Here is a 22,188-nt window from a genome sequence, read left to right as displayed (position 1 = left end):
TGATTTTTGAAAATTTTAAAATTAATTTTATGAAAAATCATAAATTTTAAATAATAATTTAATATTTGAAGAAGTAATTTAATAATTCATTTTTCATTTAATTATTCTGTATAATTTTTATTATTATGGTTTTATAATATAATTTTGTACCTTTTTAAAATTAAAGTTTCACTTTTTTTAAACTAATTTCATATAAACTCATAAAGCTTTAGCAATAATTTAATATTTGAAATAAATAATTTAATAATTTTTTTTTCATTTAATTATTTTTTATAATTATCATTATTATTATTTCATAATATAATTTTTATCTTTCTCAAGTTCAATTTTCAATTTTTTTAACCTAATTTAATTTAAAATCGTATATTTTTAATAATAATTTAATATTTAAAAAGTAATTTAATAATTTATTTTTCATTCATTTATTTTTTTATTTTTTAGATCATAATATATTTATAATATTAATATTATAATAATTTTATATACATAATTTTAAAAGAAAAACTTTCTTCAATATTATAGATATTCAAACATATCTCTCTAAAAGATATAAAGAGTTTTTGTTTTAGCTGGAGATGTTTATATAGTATTTGAATAAATCATTTACACATCATACTATAAATATTTAACTATTAAAATAACATTAATAATAGAAATAAATAATAAATAGTCCAATTTAAGCGAGGGGAGAGGAGTAGGATGGTGAGCGAAGGTGGCGAATTCGGTAGTGGCAGCAGCTGCAGCAGGCTTCAAACCAACGAGCAGATTGCTAGGGCTCCAATCTATGGCAAGGGTCAAGGGAAGTTCAGGTCTTGGAGAGATGAAGTGGATGAATCTTTTCCAATCGAAACAATACGGAACCTTATGATTGGCAAGCGACCAGTGCTCAAAACAATAGCATGGAAAGATCAATCACCAGGACGACCATGGAAGGTGGATCCTGGACCACAGAGGAAATCAGATGCTAGTGACCCCAACGTAGATAGTAATCTCAGGCCAATAAATTGGCAGGCATGGAAGAAAAATGGCTTCTCATGGAGAAATGATGGTTGGTTTCGAAATGTGAAGCTTCCTGCTTCTGATTTGGCATGCAATTTGAAGTCAATTTTAAAACCTAATCCCTCTATATCGGATTCAGAAAAACTTAACATCCATAATTGTCACAAGCAAGGTTTTAAACCCCCTCTGGGTAACGACCCTAATAAATTTTGGAATGGGTGGTTTAGGCAAGATAGAGCCTCATGCGTCGATCGTGCTGAGGCCTGGTGATCCACTGGCCTGACTAGAAACTAGCGATCTATTCTGGACCGAGTTTGAAAATATGAACACTGGCAAAGATACAATCCATCGGCTCATCCAGCCATCCACAAACCGGTAAGGAAAACTTCGAGACCCATTGTTATTTTGGATGATAATAAGATTAATTTGGCTAGATCAAATCTTCAAGTTTTTTGTTTCTTTACCAAATGGGGTGGTGGCAAATGGTTAAGGGGAAATTTTGAGAAATGGTGTAGATCTCAATGGGGGGGGAACGTTAACTTTAATGTCCTTTTGAATGATTATTATCTGATTGAGTTTATGAAAAATGAGGACATGTTTAATGCTAAAAATAAAGGTCCTTATACTTTGGATAGGATTGGGGTGCATATCATTGATTGGAAACCAAATTTTAATCCTTGGTTCCATACCCTATCAGAAAACACAATCTGGTTAAGGTTATATAACTGCCCATCATACTATTGGCACATTGAGATCATAAAAGATATCTATAAAGAGCTTGGCACTTTTATTTCTATGGACGATATTCTGAAGGATAGGGTGTGGGGTAGCTTTATCAAGATATGTATTAATACCGGCCAAATCTCCAAAATCCCAGAAGAAGTCAAAATTATTGGGGTCGGAGAGGTATGGATTCAAAGGAATGACAGGGAAGATCAGTTGCACCTTTGCCCCAAATGCTTCTCAAGGGAGCACATAGGTCTTGATTGTGAAGTATCAACCTCTATCCTTAAAATTTGTGCTTGTGTGCAATCTAAGCCGGTTGACATGAAGTTAGTCAAGGAGAATTAAAAAAATTGAGAAGCAAATGATGTTGAGCGATCCTCGACGGCTAGTATGAAGGAGATGGAAAAGAATAATCCTGTTTTTTATTCTCCTCTTATTGTGTCTAGCCATCAACGGGTCATTTCTGCCAACAATGAAAGTGCTCAAGCTCTACTAAATCTTTTGGAAGATGCTAAAACCCTTCAAAAGGATATTCTAACAGAGTTTGCAGCTACTCTTTCCTCAGTACCCAATAAGACCGGTGATTTTAGTATGATGGAGGATGAGATTACTCCCCGTCTACTAGATGGTCCAGCCACCTTTGATGATCTAGGCAAGAAAGGCTTCACCATTGGCTTGGAAGAAGGATAACTTGTTTCCTTTGCCTCAAAATGGGAAGAAGATTTTGAACCGGTTGCCAACCTTATAATGGATGATACTGCAAAAGGGTTTGGGGAGTCTGAGTCACATATTAATGTACCAAACTTCCATCCAAAGGGTAAAAGGGGATGCAAATCAAGGAAAACAATACTGATAATCGCAGGTGTAGCTAATGGGCAATCCAAGCTTAACTTAGGGAAGGGGAATCCCCTTCCCTAGGCTCCATGAAACTACTATCCTGGAATGTCAGGGGCCTTAATTCCCCTGACAAGTGGCATTTAATTACGCACTAGATTGATGAGACTAAGGGGGATATTTGGGTATTACAGGAGACTAAATAGAGTCAGTCTGAGATTGAAGAAAAAATGAAAGTATGGAAACAATGGAAAGGTCTTTTAAGGCAATCTGAGGGAGCTTCTGGTGGCATGGGAATAATCTGGAACCCTTTGAATGTTCAAATCACTCTCCTTGGTGAAGATAAATATTGGCAACACTATCTAGTCACTAGTTTATGTAAAAATGAGAGTTTCAATCTCTTTAATGTCTACGGACCTTCTGTTGCTAATGACAAACGTGATAGCTATGGGCACTCCTATCAAATAGATTCCAAAATATCACTATGGGCAGTTGTGTGTTTGCAGATGACTTCAATGCTATCTTGGCAAGTAATGAAAAGAAGGGTGGTATTCAGAGGATTGGTATGGCTCAGAAAGATTTCCAGTATTTGGTTGATACGAATCAGTTATTGGATGTTGCCCTAAAGAATGGTACCTTTACATGAAAAAAAAGGCATACCAGTTTCACAGAAATTGCAGAATGTCTTGACTGGTTTCTGGTGGCTGGTGATTGGCTAGCTCAAAATCTTATTCTTGAATCAACTATTCTACCCCTTATAGGTTCAGATCATTTCCCTATTTGCCTTAACGTGTCTCTAGGATATTCTGAGGGTGGCCATCCTTTTCGATTGGAGTCAATGTGGCTTAGAGTGCTAGATCTACATGATCTGATAGCAGCATGGTGGAATGAACCAATTCTCAGAAACAATTCGGGGTTGTTCAAGCTAAATAAGAAACTCAAGTATATTAAGATTAAAATCAAAGAGTGGAATTTGAGTCAGTTCCAAAACATCCATATGGAGAAACTCAGGGTTATGACAGAAATTGAGGATCTTTCCAATTCTGTCATTAAGTCAGGCATGAATGAAGTACTCTTCTAAAGGGAAAGCTCTCTCAAGTCTAAGTTAAATGAAATTCTCTGGCATGAAGAAATTCACTGGAGACAGAAATACAAATAACTTTGGCTCAAGGATGGTGATAGAAATACCAAGTTCTTCCACAGATTGACTAATGCCAATCGTAGCAGGTCCAGAATATTGGAGGTGGTAAAACCGGATGGTAGTATTGCTAGAGACACTAGTACATTCGGAGCTAATTTATGATGGTCATTTGTCAGATTTTCGATGAATTTTCATTGGAGTGTCGACAAAATCCACCGTCGAAAACTCGACGTCAGATTGGTCGACAATGCCATGCCCTTCAAAAATTCGATAGTCCAATGGACTCTGCCAATGGTCAAAGAAGTCGTCAGTCGAAAGCTTGGTATTCGTCGTAATTCTAACGATGATCATTTTTATAAAAAAATAATAATTATCATCGATATAAAAGAGCCATCAAAGGAAGGAAACACTAAAAGGACTCACCGAAGATAATAACTTCATCGACAAAAGATATCAAAGAAATCAGAGAGGGTCTTCATCGATGGGAAAAGTTCTCGAGGAAATAATACTATCGGTGCAACATAAAAAGGACCCACCGAAAGGAGCGTTTTCATCAAAAGAATAATATCGATTAGACAAAAAGAAGATAGATCGATAAAAGATATCGATGAGGATATAGGTTTCGAGGAGGTTAAACTTCATCGACAAAAGATATCAAAGAAAGCAGAGATGGTCTTCATCGACGGGAAAAGTTCTCAAGGAAATAATACTATCGGTGCAACATAGAAAGGACCCACCGAAAGGAGCATGTTCATCGAAAGAATAATATCGATCAGAGAAAAGGAAGGTACATCGATAAAAGATATCGATGAGGATATAGGTTTCGAGGAGGTTAAAAGGCATGTTCTCGATATGCATGGTTTTGCTGATGTAACTTTATTGGTGAAGAACGATAAGGGAAAATAAAGAAAAGCTTCAGTGAGATAATAGACTCATTCATCGACAGGGCATAGTGATATCGATGAAAGAAGTATTTCGATGGAAAAATAAAGGAGGACACCAAAGACCAAGGTTTCTTCGACATAAGACTCGATGGATATCAGATATGTTTCGATGAGGAGACAACCATACTGACTGAATACAATATTTCGATGAAGGTAAAAAATACTTGATCGAAGTAATATTCGAAACAAAAGTATTTTCGATAGAAACAAAGAGATCGATGGACTAAAGAAACAAATGATCGAAAGACATATCCTCATCGAAATGATTATTGATTGCCATGAAAATCATAAACAAATCCCAAGGAAGGTCACATCACCATTAAATTCAAACTTGTGCCCAAGTGACTGTTGTCCAAAGCACCATTACTAACTGATTAAATACGCCATAAGTAGTGGATCAACCATCAAAGGACACAACATTAAGGAATTTACAGGCAATGAACTGAAAGTAGGAATTGGGTGAATTCACAAATAAAGCTCAGTAATTCCAAGTAAGTTGTTTGCATGCAGACCTCTTTTTCAAAATTCAAATGGAATCATCATCTAAAACTAATAAGACCAAAAAGGGAAAAGAACCTATCGCTGCAGAAGAAAAACCTAAAAGACAGAAAAGGGAAGGGCGTTCTTTGGCCCAAGACTTGATTGACCAGTACACATCATCCAGTTTGAGGTCCAAGAAGATTAGAGCTGATGAGGAAGGTCTGGAGGACCGGTTTGAGGATCTTGGAGACATATGGCCAGAGTTGAGAGGGTATGAATTATTCATTTATGGGTACAACAGAAGAGTTTCCCCTCAACCTATCAACAATTTATGGCGATTGAACTTATGAAGGTTATTTATGGCTAATGTATTCATGAATGTGGAGCTCATGAAGGCATTGGCAAACAATTATGACCCTAAAACCAGGACCATATATAACTACATGGGTGAGCCAATTCTTGCAATCACAAAGGAGGTTATTGACACTGCGTTCGAGTTGGATTGGGGATTTGAAGAATTGATTGACCTCAAGAAGTTAACAAGTGAATGTTTTAACCTAGAGCACATTTACAAAATGTGGAGACTCCCTATACATTGACCTAGGAATGCAGGGTCCTTAGTGCCACTAGGTCAGGATGCCAAAGCTCCCTATGATTTCAACTCTTTCCATCCATATTTCAAGTATACCTATTACTGTGTTGCCCAAGTGCTAGGGATAAAATCCCATCCTTTGATGGATATTGCAGCCATGGTCATTTGTGCCAATTTGCAGTCTAAGAACCCCTGCTTCTTTGATTTTTCTGCTTATTTGGTTAAGGTTTTGAATCATGGGTTAGAAAAGTTAAAGGGGGATGTCATCAATGTTCATTTCAAGCATTATTCCTTACTTGTGCATATGCTATTGTATGTGGGCCAAGATGAAGGGTTATGGCCAGAAGAGTTACGTGTCAGGACATATGACAATGCTGGAATGAGAAAACTAGTGCAACTATGGGTTTCTTCATGGGACCAGAGGTATGTGAATAATCAATATTGGCATTTTGAGTTCTTTGTTAGGCCATTATATAGACTGTTGGGATGCCCGTGTGATCATGCCCTTGCACCAGAGGTTCAAAGATTCCTAAGACCAAAAGATTTTGGTGAAGATCCCTCAATTGAACATAATTGGGGAGATTGGTATTGTTTTTCAGACTGCACACAAGTCAGGGTATACGGGTTCGAAGGGAGACCATACTTACTACCACTTATAGTACCTAACAAAGTGGCTTGTTTGGAAATTGTGAGGCAACTGTCAATAGTGAGTACAGAACATCTGACAAGCCATGGAAAATAATCAATTGTACCTAGGTTGTTAGTATTTTCAAATTTTATTGTGAAAAGTTCAAAGAGTTATGGCCTGCTGCAGATAAAATTGGATTATTATGGCATGGTTATGGGGGATCCAAGGCCCGATTTTGATCCTGAAGGATACATAAGGATAGCCCGGTCATCACAAAAGCTAAAGGATGGAGAGCATAAATCTTACCTACCGGATGACCTCATTAAGAACATTGGCAAAGAAGAGGCAAGAGTGAAGCGAATAAAGTTTGAGAAAGCAATGCAGGCTTATAAATGGAAGGTTTATAGAAGGAAAATGGATGAGAACGTGCTACAAAAGATTGAAGACCTCTTGGAGTTGGCCAACAAACTTGTGGAGCATGAATTGGAAATACTTGAGGGAGTCTCGCCTCATGTTTTTAGGGATTACATTGATACTATTAGGAATACAGAGCCTTTGGCTCATATGTCTTCTGCTTCCACATCTGGCATCATTCCATTCACTCCTCGAGAGGATTACCCCCCTGATTATGCAGAGGATACAATGATAGACTTGGCAATAGGACAACTAAATGTCTGAGAAGTAGCTAACATCAGATTCCTAGAGTATGAGGATTTCATTACTGATAGTGACTTCATTGCTTCCAAGGAGTTCACCGCATTCCTCTATCAATATAAAGGATCTCAAATTAGGAATAACATGAGAAATAGTGAAGAAGAGCAGCAGCTTCAAAAGTTACAAGAGGAGATGGATCTTGTGATGAGAGAAATGACACCTGAGAAGGGAAGATAGTTGCTTAAGGAAGCTGGTGTGCTATTATACTCTAGATGGGACATGAACTTTGCCTTATTGTTTGATGGATTCCTCAAGAAATAGGACCCAAGTAGGCAAATGATTCCAAAAGAGATTGATAAACTCTTTAGAGGATCAGGATATGATCCAGATCAGAAGGCTCTTCTACAGTGGGCTATCTATCCCAAAGATAAAAGACCTATATTGGTTGATACAGAAGAAGCTTTTGGACATTTGATGGTGCAGTAGGTTGGAAAGACTGACCCTAGAACAACTGCCAAACTAAATTTGGATGTCGCTAAACTGAACCAAGATCAGATAGAGTTTCTGGTTCGAGAAAATTGTACATACAAAAGCCTATATGAGAAAACCGATGAAGAAAAACAAAGGCTGCAAGCAAGATTGCTTCAGATTGATACAGGTACCAGTCAAACAGGGATGACATATGGTGTTGGCAAAGATGCCATGGATGCCTTGACAGATGCTATGTATTGGAGGAACAGGGCCGAAAAGACATCTCGGCAACTAAAAGAGGAACAATAAAAGATGGATAAGTTAGTTCTCGAGGTCATTGACCATAGATTCAAAAGTATGATGCAGGTTGTAGAAATCTATTGGAAGACATACACTAGAACAGTCAAAGCTGTGAAAGAGCATGAAAGGCTCAAGTCTCGGTTGGAAGGCTTGATGAATGACAATAGTCTGATGAATCCAGGTGAGAAAATTGAAGTCGGGGCTCACTTGAAGTCCCATGATGAATTGGCAAATCAATTAAGGAAAGAGCATCAGAGGATGGATGATGGGAATACCCCTAGGGTGCCCTGTTTTTACAGTAATGGTGAGTTAGTATCATTGGAACAATGGAAACAAGAGTTCAGTGATGAGAAGAATCGAGTAGTAGCAGAGTTGGATCGAGACAAAGATTTGTCACTTTGTGTTAACAATATTCTATTCAATCATTTCTAGATAGAAAGTGACATGAGGACACTAAACAATGACGTTCTAATGTATAAAGATGATAAGTACATTGAACACATAGGAATGCTGAACTTGTTTATCTTCCAGTTTGTTAACAAAAGTGCTAATCAATAGTTATGTGTTGAAAAGCCACGATGCTTGGTGACAATGTATACCCTCATATATATGAGGGAATTATATGAGGGAATTATTGTAATAATAAGGATCATTAGAGAAGAAGTAGAATATAGCCTCAGGCTTACTATTGTACCATTTTGCGAACATATATAATATAATCAGTCATCTTTCCTTTGTGTATATGTTGTGGATTACTGCATCTTTCTGTAGGCAATTTCTTGTGATATTATCTAAAGGAGATAAGGTTACTTGTGTTCTTCTAGTAAAACTCTATGTTTCATATTGTGTATTTGAATAAAAGATTTACTTGCGAATATAGTTCTGTATAAAGTGCACATGCATATTATCTCAACCATTGTGCGCCTGCATATGTATATAGTTTTGTTTATAGGTGGAAATCCTGAGGTTCAATGTCGAACTTGGTTGCTCTGATACCATATGTAATATTCCATTAATTCTATACTTAAAGAAAATAAATTGTGATCTATATTAAGATAAAAATTTGAGCATTTCAAAATAAAACATAACTACTTCAATTGAAGGAGAAAACTAACTAAATGTTCTTCAACATAATAAGAATCTAACTAATTTATCTAAATGGAAGGTAATCTTTTAACGATAAAAAACATTGAACAAATATTATTAAGCTAATCAATATGAGAAAGGAATTCAAATGGCAGGTTTCATTTTTGAGGGAAGAGATAAAGGTTCAAAGGTTACTGTTATCACTATTTAAAAAATGGGTATTCTTTTCCATAATTGGCTAAGTCTATGAAATTCTTGGGTTTGGTATGGCCTTGTGACTTCTATTGCTTTGGGTCTTAAAGAGGGTTTAGGGTTTAGGTTTAATCACTTTCAAAATGTCTGAGAAAAAACCCTTATAATTCTATTTCCGTGTTACTTTATTCACTTAAGTAATGGGTCCTTTTGTCATGAAAAGTGTTCCCCCTGTTGTTTTTTACCTAGGTGGTCCTTTGAAATGTTTTAATTGTTATTCGCCTTTAAATTGCCTTTTCTAATGATCGTCGGGCCTTGTAATTGTTGCACAACTCTCAGTCAATTGGATGGCCCACGTGGATTCACAAACTCAACATGCCCGAAAGTTACCTATCGCAAAGTAGCGAAAAGGTTTGGTGGGACCCAGTGATGAGGACTTCTTTCTTGGCTAAAGGGAAATCAGTTTGGAAAGAGATCAATGGCCTGCGTTGATTCGCAACCTAAAGATGCTCATGGTTTACAAGTTGCGAAATGGCAAAAAGATGGTGGGCCTGGGTGAAGTGGTTAGTAGAAAGAGTAATAGCAGTGCAAGTCCCTAGGATCTGACACCTCGTGTTGTTTCGCGAGATAAAGTTAATCAAGTTTTACCCTTCTATCAAATAGTGAAAGGGTTTGGTGGGCCCAACGTCCAAGCTTCGTCTGAAGATTAAAGACCGATCATGTTCTATCTGATCGGATGGCCCTCATTATTTCGTGAGATCAAAGCACACGTGTTTTAACTATTGTGAAATAGCGAAAGGTTGTGGTGGGTCCTAGAAGCCGACGGGTTTTCTAATGAGTAAAGAGTGAGTGGTTCAGAGAATAATCAACAACCTGCATTGATTCGCAACCCAAAGATGCTTAAGAGTTATTTTTCGCGAAGTGGCGAAATGACATGACATTCCAAGTGAGTAGTCCAGGAGGTAGGGATCGCAAATCAAAAGGTTACACATGTCCTCCAGATCATGTAAATCAAAGAACAAACTTGGTGACCAAGTGGTGGCCCAACAAATAGAATGATATAAATTGAAGATAAAGAGGTGACCTATCAGGCACAGGTGGCATTTCAGAAGTGGATCCCACTGAAGTCTTTCAACGAGTAGGAAGTTGACACATCAGTTCAAGAGGGATCGAATGCCAAAGTGAATGGCATTGATTCAGAGGGCCCACATCTACCAGTTCTAATAGGTTGTTAAAGGAAGGGCATCTTAAAGAAGGATCTAACAGCGGGCGTTATTTCGCAACCTTTAAATGCATGATGGTTACCGTTTGCGAAATAGTGAAAATGGTTAGCATTAACCATTTTGAACGTGGTTAGTGATATAAACCGCCAGGTTAGGACAATGTAAAGATCGATCAAGTTTTAGTTGATCAGATAGCTAGCGCAACTTCGTGAGGTCAAGATGCAAGATGGTTACCCATCGCGAAATAGCGAAAGGATTTCCAGCCTATTGCCAAGCAAGGAAGAGTCAAAAGGGTAAAAGTGGTGCAAGTTCTATTTGATCCAACGGTTGGCGTCTTTTCACTAGATGAACATGCAAGAGCTTTACGCTCTGCAAAATAGCGAAAGAGTAAAATGAAAAATACTCAGAGCAATTTTGATCCGTTGGAGCCAAATTTTTGAATTCTTTCATGAATTCAATTTTGAAGGGATGGTTGAAGCATGTGGTGTTAATGTTGTATTTAAGGAGCCAAATTGCCATATATATCCCCACATCAATTGAATGAGGGTATCATTTCATAGAAGAAGTTGCAGAGAGAGCTGGTGCAGAGCAGAAGTTTGCAAACCGAAATCAGGTTCTCTTGCTCTTTGTTTACCCATTGCTTAAAGATTGTTGAATTGTGGTCTTGTCCTATTAGAAAATTGCTTTGATTGATAATTGGCTTAGTTGCATACTCCTAAAATGGGACCCAGAAGAGAATTAACAGGGAAGGTAAATTACCAGGACCAAAATATTTGTGATGACTTTCTTGAGTAGTTAACCATGTCAACCAATGTCGGGGATAGGGCCATCGAGTTAGTGCCAAAAAACCCCCATTTGAAAATTCGGGATGGTTTATATGATAAAGGAAATTGGTTGAGGGACCCTGAAATAGGGATATCCGGTCTCAGTTTGTTTAAAGTGGGTTTTGGTTAGAGACATGCCCCTTCACCTATGAATAGTATCTGGAATTTAGATGTAGGGAAGCTTGTGGTCCCAGGTGTTTTCATGGATGTAGATCTGTTGACCCTAATTGCACAGAATTATGACCGTGCTGCCAGATGCATTAGAAACATAAAGGGATCAGCCCTTGTCAAAATCAAAGATGATGAATTTAGGAATGTCTTCAAGCTTAGTGAAGCTTCCAGCTACCTTGAGCCTATTGATTTTGAGGCGTTAACCCAAGTTTACAATGCCCAAAGAGATCATCTTAGGAGTGGCCCATTGAGAGAATTTTTTGTCAAAATAGGGGGATTAACAGTTGTAGGCCCTAGCACAATGGAGCCATTTTCCTTGAATTTATTTACCTTGAGAGCTAAGGGTATGTATTGGAAACTGTGTCAAATTTTTGGAGAAGATGCTGAGAAAAACATGCCCATCCATTATATGTTAATGATTGCCCAAATTTTGAACCCTTCCCTAGCCATAACATTTGACTTCACTCATTTCCTCTCTGATGCTATCCATGCAAGCTTAGTAGGAATTAAGAATGGTAAGGTAGACAAGCCATTTGGATGGTATTCCTTGTTGATGCATATGTTTCTATTCAAAGGGGCTGACTATTTTGCAAAAGAGATGGACCTAGTTAAGGTCAACGATAAAGAGGAGATGCCAGTGCAATTGTGGAGTACTATTCTATCTTTGGATAGAGAGGATGCAAGTTATCTAAAGTTTGATAGATGCTTTGCATCTAAAATTAGAGTTCTCTCGTGTGCAGAAAACTCTAGGATTCCCAAGGCTCTTTTGGAATTCCTTAGGCCCAAAGAATTTGCAGAGGATATCAAGATTGTTCATAACTAGGGAGATATGTATCTATATCATGTTTCTACTATTTTTAGAGTGTTTGGATTTAGGGGTACCCCTTATCTACTACCCTATCAGGTTCCATTAAAGATAGGGATTGTAGAATTATTAAGACAAATTGGAGGAGTACAGAGGTAAAGGGACAATTTTCCCAACCATCACCATGGCTCATCATTTTGTAATTACCAAAGGTGGATGGAAGTATTTGGAAGAATTCTTTAAACCATACATATTATCAACTATAGTGTCAAGGTGTGCCGACCCTGAAGATTTCTTCAATGGCATGTTCAGGAAGAGAGCAGTTTGTAAAATCAAGCCTCACCAGTTCCTATTCCCTGAAGATTTGATCGGGAATCAATTTAGTCTAGATGAGCAGGAGTTGAGGAAGGAGAAGTGGATTTCATATAGAAGAACCCTTGACTTTATCCATCAATTTGATTCTAGTTATGACCCTCTCTCTAGTTTTACCCCTTTTGAAGAAAAGGTTAAATTCTTAATTCTTTATTTTGAAGATTTAATGCAAACCCTAAAGGAAAAAAGAGAAGCCATAATGCAAAATGATCTTGACAAGGCTAAATTGGTCCTAGCCAAGCCTGCCTTTGTTAAGGTTATTCCACCAGGTGATTATATAATGCACAAGAGATCTAAGTATACTGTAATGATGCCAGTAATAGGTGAACCTTCTACTTCTAGAGGGAAAATGGCCATTGAAGATACTATTGAGATTCAGGATTCGCCTAAGAGGCAGAGGACATGTAAAGAAATTGAAACTGATGATCCTCAGTACTCCCCATCTCAGTCCCCTATTCATATAGGAGATGAGCAAGTGGTGGCTAAGCAATTGATACAATTGGGGAGTCTGGGTGAAATTGCCTACACCTACAATGAGACTCAAGAAGGAATGCCAGAAGAGCCACCCTATGCTGAAATGGATGTAATTGATGGTGAGCTACAAGGAAAAGAATTGGACATTATTGTCAAAAGAGCTAGTGAAGAATTCCTAGCTGACGACAATTTTGTCACATCAGGAGCTTTTATGTAGTTTCTATGGAAGCAAAATATTGATCAATTCAAGATCAGATGTGAGCAAAGGGTAAATGAGCAGCCTCTCAAGGATGCATCCCAAGTGGAGGAAGAGGTTAAAAAAGAAATGATGGCTGAGTTCAAAGCTATCACTCCTAAGGCTGGAAGAGAGATGGTGGATAAGGCTAGTGTGCTAATCCTCCCTGAATGGGGTATAGTTGATGCATTGGTTCTTGAAGCAATCAGAAAGGAAACTAAGCCAATGAAGGGAGATGTATTCAACAAAGATGACACTTCTCTGGTTATGTGGTCCATTAAAAGAGATGAAGGTAGAAGAAGGAAAGATACCTCATAGTCTAACCTTCTAGGAGCTATGATAGTTAGAAGAGTTCAGGATATAGGGGTAGTGGAAGCAGCTAGTACTGTTTTAGAGACTACTAAGTTCAATGTAGTAGTAGCAGAGAAGGAAGCAAAAGAAAAGGTTGATCTCCAAATTAGGTTGGAAATAATTTTAAAGGATTATAATGAAGCCAAAAAGGAGGTAGCCAGCAAGGACACTATCATTGCCAAACTTCAAAGTCAGCTGATGGGACAATACCAAGGAGGTGAGTCCTCTACCTTGGAAATTTATTCTTCTCCAGCAAGGCCCCCACCTACTAGTCCCATCATAGAATTCCCTCCTTCTCCTATTCCTTCTGGTTTTCAACTAGCTGAGACTTATCAACATGAATTGGAAAAGTTGAAACAGGCTCATGACTTATTTGCAAATAAGTATGAGGAGAAGATAAAGGCTACAATTTTGAGTTTTGCTAATATCGTTGATGCTCCCATAGTACATATCAATATGAAGAGAATTTTTGACACTCTTTGTGAGTTAAATGAGGACAAGGCCATTATAGAGCCTATTCTAAGTAAGTGGATCCCAAGGGAAGTAGATTTAGAATTCATGTGTGTATCTTATGGTGAAGTTAGATCCGCCACTATCAAATCCACATGTGAATTGACCAAAGGTTTGACAAAGCTGGTAGAAGGGAAAGCCAATGTGGAAAGGAAGGCTAATTTATATAGAAAAGAGTATACTGAGCACAAATTTGAACTGTTTCCTAGAGGTTTTGTCAACCAAAATCAAATAAAGGACAAACAAGTATGGCTGGATGAGTTAGGAGCTAATCTGTCTCTAAGGGTAAATGAAATAATCAATAAAGATGAAACCTCACTGTTTGTTAAAACAATTGAGGAAATAGAAAAGATCAAATCACATTATGGTTTCTTGGAGTCAGAAGTAAGGAAAATAAGGAACTCTTGGAGAAAGCTATTAAAGTTGAAGAAAAAGATTATTGGCTACTCATGGCCTACCGATGATGTTTCTCAAGAGTGGTCCAAAAAATATGTGGTGCAGGAAGAAGATGCTTCAGAGCAGTTACAAGAGGCTGAAGATGCTGAAAAGGATTTGTAACCGTTTCTTGGGGAGTATTTTTAGTTTGTAACAAACTCTTTTTGAAAAGGGGTCCAAAGCTTGTATGCATCCATGATTATATAAATGGATACCAGGACTAATGAAAAGAGGGATCACAAGAATTTGTAGGAAAACTCTGCAAAAATATATCTGGGATTTTCTAGTCTTGTGGAGAATACTCTGATTTTTGTAATACTTTTCAAAATTAATATCATTATATAGACTATGAACTTTTGAGCCTAGATTTTGTGTTGTCTTCTGGTTTACTTTCAATAGTTTATTGGTTTCAATTTTGAGTAATCTAGGGTTATTCAGTTGAACATAGACTGTAATGTAGTTTTTATAGACATGTTTCTTAGCTTTTCTCTTTAGGAGGGAAATTAAATATGCAAGAAATATCTCTGTCAATAAGTTGTTTGTTGGGGATCTCAAATTTGATAAACACAGTCTAGTCTAGTAATGATAAATTCTTAAATATGTCAGGCATATGTGGGTTTGATAGAAGCCGAGGTGATGAGATGTATGAAGATGTCTAATTGTGAGATTATTGTTTGAACTCAGATGACTCTGTACCCTGGATAAGGCATTGGTATTTGTTAATGCTTTCTTTTCTAAAATCTCTTGAGGATCAACACTAAAAATGAGCCTAAATTTTCATATATTTTTTCAGTTTTTTTGTATAAGGCGATAAGTTCCACTCATTTTTGGACAATGGTTACCATGGATTTTGTTTAAATGTGTGAAAGTATTCACATAAGGTAGACCAACCTGAACTTTGGATGAGTTCGAAGTGTAGAAGGTTATTAAAACCTTGTCATTTGTTGCTCTAAGGTCCTAGTTCCTTGATTTCTCCATTTATATATAGAGTTATTATTTCTTATCAAAGGGGATAATAAAGGGATCAGAATCTAAGACCAATAGTTACAATTCATTTAACTTTCCAACTGAAACTTTTTGTATCAAGCCTCGACATAGTTTGGAATAGGGCGTCATCAAGGGCTTCTCCATTCAATCGTAGACTTGCCAGTCTCCTATGCCCCTTCCAATTGGAAGAGACCCAACCCTTCATGAGAGTGCATTCTAAGGATTGGGTCTCTTTTACATCTGGCCATCTAATCTTGGTGTTCAAAACCTACATGCAACTAGTCAGTCACACACTATAGGTAACCCCTAACTACTATGACCATCTGATTAGTAGGTGTATCTAGTTCATGTGATCTAACAATCACTTAGATAAAGCATCACCATCTTGTCCAAGGTTTTAACATTGCAAGCCATCCAATTCTAAACAAACTCACTAGTTATGAACCATCTAAACAAGCCATCTGCTTAATGTGTACTAACAATAATGGTTATTAACGACCATCATATGATAAATAGCATACACTTGAGCCAACTAACTCACTGGTTTACTAACCAACTATATAGCGAACTGCTTAATGTCTACTAAGAATAACGGTCATAAATGACCATCATAAGATAATTAACATACACTTGAGTTAGTTGATTCATTGGTTACAGAACTTCTAGGTTTAGCTGATCCAATTCGTTACATAATAGTCTCATGTCTACTGACATTTACGATTTACAAGGACCTTCATGGGATTGTGACATAACCTAACAAGCCAACTGCTACAAATCCCCTATCTCTAACAAGCTTCAACTATCATCATGGAATTAAACCTAATACAACATTGGTTCCCTTATTTAGCTAAATTAACACATCATATTATGACTCAACAAAAAATATGGTTCTAATATATTTTTTTGTCTTTCTATATTCCCAAAAGTATGCATCTAATTGATGATAAGAATCCTTCTTTAGGTCTTGCAACCATGGAGACTGATATAATCTGATTATAACCAATGTGCATTGATTCCAAGATGAACCATATTCAGTTGAACTATGAATTAAGAGTGGAAAACAAATAAACATAGAATAGCTGCAAAATATAGCAAGGTATTGTGACTATAAGATAGAAACCATCCTAGGAGCCTCCAATATATCAAAAGTTGAGAAAGTAGCAAGCTTACTGTACAAAGACAGTGATCACTATAAAGTTGCATTCAAAGTTCAAAGAATTGATTTGTGGGAACAAAGGGTTTCATATGGGGATAGAGCAGTCTCATGAAATATCATGATAGTCATAATCATAATCTAAAGAGTAGTCAAATCTTCAAGATAGATTGGTGATAGTGCAGTCATTCTATTGAGCATCAAATCTGAATTAAGTAAAATATCTTGATTTGAGAAATTAAATCATAGAAGCCATCTCTCTTTGGAAGAAATCATCATTTTAATTGATACCGTAATAACCCATAAGTTATCGAACAAGTCTAAAAGCATTCTATCAAAGTATCTAAGATTCAAACAGTATCGATGAGACACAGTGATGTCTCATCGATATAAAAGGGGCATCGAAGAAAGCAAACACCGATGAACTTCAAAAAGGACTCATCAAAGACAGTAACTCCATTGATAAAAGATATTGAGGAAAGTGGAGATGGTTCTCATTGACAAGAAAAGGTCTTCGAGGATATAACACTATCGGTGCAAAAAGACTCACCAAAAGAGATGGTCCCACCAACAAAAGGTATCGAAGAAAGCAGAGGTGGCCCCCACCGATGAGAAAAGGCTTTCGAAGAAACAATATCATCAATGCAAGATAAAGAAGATTCACCAAAAGAAGCATTCTCATCGAAAAAGTGATATCGATAAAACACAAGAAAACTACATCGATGAATGATATCAATAAGGATATGAGTTTCAATGGGAGGACAAAAGAAGTCACCGAAGTCCAAAGTCTCTTCGACATGAAACCTGGTGGACAACAAAAAGATTTCGATGAGAATATGAGTTTCGAGGAGACTAAAAGGCATGTCCCTAAAACACATGGTTTCATCGATAGAAGCCATCTCTCTTTGGAAGAAATCATCATTTTCATTGATACCGTAATAACCCATAAGTTATCGAACAAGTCTAAAAGCATTCTATCAAAGTATCTAAGATTCAAATAGTATCGATGAGACCCAGCGATGTCTCATCGATATAAAAAGGGCATTGAAGAAAGAAAACACCAATGAACTTCATAAAGGACTCATCGAAGATAGTAACTCCATCGATAAAAGATATCAAGGAAAGTGAAGATGGTTCTCATCGACAAGAAAAGGTCTTTAAGGATATAAAACTATCGGTGCAAAAAGACTCACCAAAAGGGATGGTCCCACCAACAAAAGGTATCAAAGAAAGTAGAGGTGGCCCCCACCAATGAGAAAAGGCTTTCAAAGAAACAATATCATCGATGCAAGATAAAGAAGATTCACCAAAAGAAGCATTCTCATCAAAAAGGTGATATCGATAAAATAGAAGAAAATTGCATCAATGAATGATATTGATAAGGATATGAGTTTCGATGGGAGGACAAAAGAAGTCACTGAAGTCCAAAGTCTCTTCGACATGAAACCCGACAGACAACAAAAAGATTTTGATGATAATATGAGTTTCAAGGAGACTAAAAGGCATGTCTCCAATACACATGGTTTCATCAATACAACTTTATTGGTGGAAGATGATAAAGAGAGGATAAAAGGGGCTTCGGTGAGACAATAGACCCATTCATCGAAGGAGCATATTGATATCGATGGAAAAAGCATTTCAATGGAAAACTACAGGAAGTCACCCAAGCCCAGGGTTTCTTCGACATAAAAAGGGACCGATGGAATATAAAGACTCTGTAGCCCAAATAGCGAAGAAAGGCATTGGTCATCTATAGAATACAATTCATCATTTCACATTTCATTTTAAAGAAATATGAGTAGCTGAGTAGGAAATATAGAGTAGACTAGAAATAGTGTATATACATAAATTTCAAGCACAGAAATCGAATAATTTCTACAACAACAATCTTGAACTCATCTGCTATACCTCCATCCTGGGAATTTATGCAATTTTGAGATGGGAGGAAATCAGATCAAGATACTTAATCTGCTATAAAAAGCATTAGTCATTGAAAACAACTAGTGAGTAGGTATACCCGCCTAGGTCCTGTAGAGCCTAAAGTGAGAGAGTTAGTAACAAAGTAGGTTCACTCTATAAGTTGGCCAAGTCAATTGGAGGGTTTGATCATAGGAGTTGGCATTTCCTTAGAACCTATCCAATCTATTGATTTGAGACCCAACACATTCATCAATTGTTTTGGACATTTCAAGCTATGTTTTCCTAATAGATGGTCAAGTATAGAACAACCACACTCAAAAAATACAGTCTAGAGAGATTGCAGTCTACAGTAAAGCCAGTAGGCAATCATACCTAGTACCAAATAAAATGATAGTAATCAAGTCTATTGAGTGAAAAAGAGCAGGGTATAAGTTTCTAAAAGGTCTTTTCAAACCTTAACAACAAATAACATGTTATTGTTGCAGCATTGCCAAAACTTGACAAGAACAACACCTTATTACCTCAAGAGGCATAGCAGTCATAGGGAAACTCATGTCAAATGTGCAACTCAATACAATAAATAATCTTAGTTTGTAGCCCTATAGCATCATAATGCAGTACTTGACCAAGTATGGATACAAGAAACATCTAGTTCTATTAAGGCACAAGCATCAAAGTCAGAGCTTATGACAACTAGTCAAAAACATCAAGTACAAAAAGTTTAGTCTCAGTCACTAGAACACAATTTGCAACATGCATTAGGAGTTGTCCTCCTTACAAATAGTGCAACATTAAAAAGGTATTATCAAAGCTACAACCACAATTCAAAGAGGAAGCTTACAAAGATAGGACAAATCTAGGTACAGTCATAAGTCAAGCCAAATACATAGTTGAAACTCAGTCCAAAATAGTGAAGAACTGCAACAAATGACATGAGAAGTCTAAAAAAGTATTATAGCAATCATGAGTCAAGGATTAATGAAGATATTTTTTGCATCCATGATACAATCCTTAAAAGCATCCATGATACAATCTCAAACACACTTTTTACCATTCTCTTGGTGATTGTACCCAATTGTGTATGTCTTGCTTATGTATGAAAATGGCATTTTGCAGCTTTCCACCGACCATGTATTTGAGATGTCTTTGATTTAGATATGGCATGAGCTTAGTCATAGAGTGAGACTAGGGAGTTGGACCATCTCAACCATGGTGCGCCTACATGTGTATATAGTTTTGTGTATTCATTAAAGATTTTCATTTAATTTTAATCAACTAAAGAGCAATATTCATGACTTATAAGTAATAAAAAAACTTACAAGGATGAGGCATATTCATTACTTACAAGTAATAAAAAAACTTACAAGGATGAGGCATATTCATAACTTTTGCAGTCCAACCTTGGATATCATCACTAGAAGCAACTCATATTGTTCGTGTACAAACAAGACAATATGGGAGTTCATTATACCCAACAACTTGTGGTGTTGTTGTGCGTGTTGGCTCTGTTGGACCCTACAATTAAGATTCAATATACATTATTCAATAAGATTAACTGTGCAACATAATGAAATATTGAAAAGTGTGTTACCTTGTTGAGCTTCGCTTGGTTTCGAGAATAGTTTAATATTCTCTACTTAACAAGGCCAACTACATGAAGGTGGAAGCTCATTTGGCCCCTCCCCCCCCCTAACATCACTCTAAATTACCCGTTAACATCTTATAACATTCATTCATTCATTCTTTCTACCATTAATAAAATATAGCATTCATTCATTAATATCACATAACATTGATTAACATTAATTAACATGCAACATTCATCAATATTAATTAACATATATCATCCATAACCATTAATTAGCACATAATTACATTCACTAACACATAAAAATTAGTCATTATCAAATAAGTTAGATTACAATCATTTCTTTCTTTATTTTTTCTTTGAAGCTATGAAAAGACTAAGTGGAACATCGGTTTCTTCATCATTTCCCCCCTTTGCAGATGTTCTGCCAACTGCTCATGATCTCAATGTATGCCTAGTCCTATACTGAGGACGAGGACGCTGAAGCGAAGGGGGGTCCTCTACAATAACAAAGAAAAGGGTTAAATTCAAAAAAAAAATTATTATTGTTCCAAGTATTTCATTAATTTAGAGAGCATAATTGTTGTGCTCCTAACTTGATGGGGCCACATCATTTTGTGTAGCCTCAACCTAAACATGTCGAATACCCTCTAGATCATCTGGAGTTGAAATAGTAAAGGTTACATTAATGTTGAACACCAATAGCAATTATATTTGTTTAAAGCAATAACAGTGGTCCTCTTTACCTGAGTGGGGAACATCACGTTCTTGATGTTGTGTACCCAGATCATCCTCCACTTGCTCACCACCGACTACATGCTCTAAAATATTAACAAAAAAGGTTACATTAATTACTACTCTAATTACAAATTAAGATGTTTAATTGTATTAATAGCTAAATAAATAAATTTGAATAGCAAATGAATACCTCCACTACTGGGATGCACATCCGGACCTTCATGTGCAGGTGTTGTTTCACAATTAGCAGGCTGCATTCCAATGACATGCATATTGTTATCATTTCTTGCTTATTTAAAACAAATATAGTCACTTTATGTTGGAACTCAACATCAATTAGATTATTGGTAAAGTATTCAATTTGAAACAACTTCCATTTAACATATTTACCTGTGTGAGGGATGCACTCGAATGTTGTGTATGCCCACTCAATTCTCATAGCCAATCAGCCATGGCTGAATAGCCTTGCTGGTAGGCAATTCTCTTGTCATCTTCTGTGGGTGCTCTATTGAATTCAGAGCCCTGCATTTTTGCTTGGTACCGTGAATTTTGCTTGCATTGTTTGATAAAAAAAAAAAAACATTTGCAATTTATTAATATTTTGATGCAATATTTTGTTTATATGAGATACTTACAATTCGTGCAACAAGTTTCATGTAACCACCAGAGCTGAGTTTGTGTTGCCTATGCTTTTCTTGCCTTGCCTTGGTTGCCTTTGACATGTCACTCAGTCTATAAAAAGTTTGAAATATGTTATATTATATAAATATAAAGAGTAATTAATTAGTACATAAGTGCATTCTTAATAGTATCTCATACCTTCTTCTAGCATCTACTGGTGTATTTCCTTTTTTCCTTTCAATTCTCTCCTTGGCATCCAAAATCAGGTCCTTCCACTCCCTCTCTGGAATCATGGGGGGACGCTCGTACTTTAGGTTCCTCTCCAAATGGGTCCTGTATTGGTCCCTCACATACTTTAGATATGTGCCAGCTTTTTCAAGGAGCTTGGTTTTGTCAAAGGTGTCATTTCCAAACCACTCAACCATTTGGTTTTTCAATTCATCTTTTAACCATTTTTCTTGGTCATTCCACCTTTTAAAGAAAAAACAAACCTGTTAGATTCAGAAATGAACTGAAGCTACATTTATTACACTTCAAGAAATGGATCAAAGGAAAAGTATTCTAGCAATGATATGAAATCAAAAGTGAATTAGGTTTAGTTCACATATGATGTACCACCTTTTATTTATGGTGGGCCCAAATATCTGCAATGTAGTGTCACTAATATGTTTATAGAAAATATCATTGCCTGCAAAAAATTCATGGGATCATTAGTCCTAAATGAATGATCATAA

This window comes from Cryptomeria japonica, chromosome 10 (assembly GCF_030272615.1).
Source record: "Cryptomeria japonica chromosome 10, Sugi_1.0, whole genome shotgun sequence".
Classification (NCBI taxonomy): domain Eukaryota; kingdom Viridiplantae; phylum Streptophyta; class Pinopsida; order Cupressales; family Cupressaceae; genus Cryptomeria; species Cryptomeria japonica.
Note: the sequence above shows the minus strand (reverse complement) of the source record.